This window comes from Sapajus apella, unplaced genomic scaffold, assembly GCF_009761245.1.
Source record: "Sapajus apella isolate SASKATOON/1434 unplaced genomic scaffold, GSC_monkey_1.0 scaffold128, whole genome shotgun sequence".
Classification (NCBI taxonomy): Eukaryota; Metazoa; Chordata; class Mammalia; order Primates; family Cebidae; genus Sapajus; species Sapajus apella.
Genome location: NW_022437068.1, coordinates 4,024,770 through 4,028,969, shown reverse-complemented (window position 1 = coordinate 4,028,969; position 4,200 = coordinate 4,024,770). Strand labels below are relative to the sequence as shown.

The window sequence follows — 4,200 nt, the reverse complement described above, 5'->3', positions numbered from 1 at the left end:
CTATTCATAACTATAAATTAATAGAATCTAGCCAGCATGTAAAATGACCACCATAGCATACAAAGATTTTGAAGAACAGTTGTACTTGCTCTCTTCAAACTTTCAAATACTGTGAATGAAGTAAAGGGCCTTCTCCTTAGGAAAACGAGGACTTAGGACTCCAGAATTCTTTACTTATCTCACAGTGTTTATTGAACTTTTCATATGACTAATACATGCTGTGGACACTATAGGAGATTTTAAAAATTACATGATGGAAGCGATGCATGATTTAACAATAGAGTATGCATGTATGAGCAGCAAAAGTAAGGCAGTGAGGATGAAAAGACAATAGAAGGGATATATTCCAGATGACAGAATATATTCCTACTGTTAGATGCATTCGAGTTTCCAGAGATCCAAACACTTGTCTGTCTCCATTCCCTTGCATCTTGGGGCCAGATTATAACTTGTCTTAGCTAGCATGCCAATATAGAGACAATCAGAGCCTAAACATTAAAAATAAAAAATAAGTATGCATCAGAAATACAAGAATGTCTGTATCATGTAATAAAGTACTTTTTTTTTTTTTTTTTTTGAGACGGAGTTTCGCTCTTGTTACCCAGGCTGGAGTGCAATGGCGCGATCTCGGCTCACCGCAACCTCCGCCTCCTGAGTTCAGGCAATTCTCCTGCCTCAGCCTCCTGAGTAGCTGGGACTACAGGCACGCGCCACCATGCCCAGCTAATTTTTTGTAGTTTTAGTAGAGACGGGGTTTCACCATGTTGACCAGGATGGTCTTGATCTCTTGACCTTGTGATCCACCCACCTCGGCCTCCCAAAGTGCTGGGATTACAGGCTTGAGCCACCGCGCCCGGCCTAATAATAAAGCACATTTTAATGTTTCTCTTGCCTCATCCCTTTTGAATCTGCAGGATAATGGAAATGTATATGTGTATGTGTAGAATGATAGCTAAGAAGAAAATTTATCTGTAATCTATGAATATCTGAAAATGGCAAAAATGTTATAGAGTGTAAAGTTCTCTTTTTTGGTTGTATTCACAAAACTGGGATTTGGATGGCCTAGACATTGTGAGATGAATTGGCAAGGCAGGTCCTTTGATGGTATCCTACATGCTTAGGATGACAGGCGTGCTTAGGTCTGGAACAGCAAGTGTCCGTGAAAATGCCTGTTGGTTGTACCTATTAGTCTGATAAATTATACAGAGAAATGAGATTAATTTAGTTACCATTTGAAAGACAACTATATTAACCATCCTTCCCTGCCAGTGTTAGAGAACAGAGCTCAATGAGAAGATGAACATTTGTTTCAAAATTAATAAAAAAGAAACATAATTTTCTAAGTAATTTTTCACCAGGATGGCATAAGCCATATATTTGTACATAGAAGTCACATTCAGTAGTTAAATACCTCTCATGTAACATGAGACATTTACTTATAACTCATTTTATAGACTCCATAATTTTTTTCTCACTCATCTACCTCCATTAATATTATTAAAATATATATTCAGAATGCAAGGAGAAAATTTGAAAGGTAGCAACATTTTAGACTGATATTGGTATGCATTCGGTTGGTGCAAAAGTAATTGTGGGCTTTGCCATGGAAAGTAATGGCACCCAATATCCAGGGCACTAAGCCCTGGGCAGCTGGGTGTGGACCCTCAAGCTGCTAGGGCTTAGGCACAGGGGCTGCAGAACCCTCTGGGGGCCCCTGCTGCCAAGCGCACGAAAGGTGCGTCCCCAAGCCTAGAGGCTGCCTTTGCTGCAGCTGACCACTCTGGTCAGGAGAGACTGCGAAGGCTATGGATTGACTAGCAGTTGGAGCACAGAGCGTCCCTAATGACAGTCCAGCCCAGGGCGAGGGCACCCATTCTGAAGAGAAAGGATTTGCTGTGGATGAGGACTCTGATGGAGAACTGAATCCCTGGGAGCTGTCAGAAGGGACAAACTGTCCACCCAAGGAACAGCCTGGCAATCTTTTTAATGAGGACTGGGCCTTGGAGCTGAAAACAGATCAAGAGAACCTATATGATGCTGACAATATCCAGGAGAGCATTTCTCAAGAGCTCAAACCCTGAATCAGCCATGTCCTACAAGGAGACATGATCTATGACCCCAGCTGGCTCCATCCACCTCCACCGATAACCCATTATTTAAAGATGGTCTTTGAAACAGGACAGTTTGATGATGCCGAAGATTGAGTGTGGAGCTTTCTACCCTGTAGGTGGGTGTGCCTCCAGATCAAGGTCTCTTTTTGTGTCTTGGAGATAAAATGTCGTATCTGAGAAAACATTTCCAGTCTGAGGTACACAGACCGGTGTTCATAAGGGTCCCTTGTTCTCCTCAATCTGTTGCTGTTCTTAATGGGTTCCTCCTTGGAATGTGTTTGTATTTGTGTCTGTGTCAAGAGGAGTTGTGTTCCTTGTAAATAAAGGTTAAAAATAATAATAATGGCAAAACCCACAATTACTTTTGCGTCAACCTAGTCTGCCATTCTTAATAGGTATTAACGACAAAAGATGTATTTATTTAAATTGCAGAAAGTGTAAAACAAGAACTAAGTTTCCTACATACACTCTAGTGAAGTTTTCTTTCTGTGTAATTTGCATAAAGGAGCTACACAGATTCAGATATAAGGGAGGATCAGGCTCATATTTTCTAAAATGTGTATCTGAAATAAACCATTCTAAATCAGATTTATTACATATCTACTCTGTGAAACAATTGCAGTGTATTGGATGGGCCATTTTGCCTCTTGCCTCAAGTTAAACATTGGATGTACTGTTTTCTTGCCTATATTTCACAAGGTCAAGAGATCGAGACCATCCTGGCCAACACGGTGAAACCCCATCTCTACTAAAAATACAAAAAATTAGCCAGGCGTGATGGTGCGTGCCTGTAGTCCCAGCTACTCGGGAGGCTGAGGCAGGAGAATTGCTTGAAACCAGAAAACGGAAGTTGCAGTGAGCCAGGATTGCACCGCCACTGCACTCTAGTCTCAAAACAAACAAACAAACAAACAAAAAAACGAGTCCAATAGAGAACCACCAGTTATTTCACTGTAAAGGTAAAGTAAATCTTAATTCGGTCTGAAGCAGTCACTGGAGAAAGTTTATTATTGCTGTCCTTGTTGCCATACTAATGTAGTCTGTTCGGCTGCTTTTTCTCGAGGTCCAATAATGAGAGGCAGACCAACTGGGGAAAAAAAAAGAGTTTATTTCTACAATCATCAAGAAGGTTAGGGTAACTCACCAGACCAACTCACAAGTTTTTCTCCGGTGCACATACACTTACAGCTCCATGCCTACATGTGGGAGTGCACCTACCAGCAGCAGTGTTTCATTTAATCTCTGTCTAATCTCTAATCTGTCAGGGGTCTGGAAAGCTTTCTCTAGAGCCTCGGAAAGTTTCTTAATCTTAAGTGGGCCCTGGAACAAGGTGTATATGTAGGAATGATTGTATTATTGGATCAGACATGGGGTGTTCAATCTTTTGGCTTCCTTGGGCCACACTGGAAGAACTGTCCTAGGCCGTACACAAAATCTACTAATGCTAACAATAGCTGATGAGCTAAAAAATAAAAATTAAAAAATCCCAAAAAGAAGCTCATAAAAAGTTTACCAATTTTATCAATTTGTGTTGGGCTATATTGGAAGCCATCTTGGCCACATGTGGCCCATAGGCCACGTGTTGGACAAGCTTGCTTTAGGGTCTGAGAAAACCCAGGTGGGATCTTAATGGGCTTGATTCCACATTCCAGCTCTCATACTCAAGTACCAGTCTCTCCAGTTCTTTAATGTTTAACTGTGTATTTATCAGATTTGTAGTAAAGGGCTGCTTGAAACTGTCTGCTCTGGCTGCTAATGGAAACGTGACCTGCTACATTCTGACAAAGTCACAGTACAGAAGGGTTGATTTAAATTTTTCTTGATTCCCGAAACACTAAATATACTAACCATGTTTTAACTTCACTCTCTACTTACCAGTAAAAAACAATGAATGTTAGTATATAAACGTATGTCACTAGTTCATTAATGTACAACATTAGGTTCATTTAAATTTCAGAATGCTAAAGATGTTAAGAAGAGGAAAGTATAAAACCTGGAACCAGAAACTCTGGGCATGAGCTGGTGGATCTAGCTGCACTCTAGAAATAATTCCACATTTGCGTTGACCAGACAGACGAACAGAAAAAAA

The 4,200-nt window shown here is 40.7% G+C and overlaps 1 pseudogene; it reads left to right on the top strand.

Moving 5' to 3' along the window:
• Positions 1–262: 262 nt before the first annotated feature.
• LOC116539370 lies at positions 263–2,204 on the top strand (annotated as a pseudogene).
• The last annotated feature ends 1,996 nt before the right edge of the window (positions 2,205–4,200 follow it).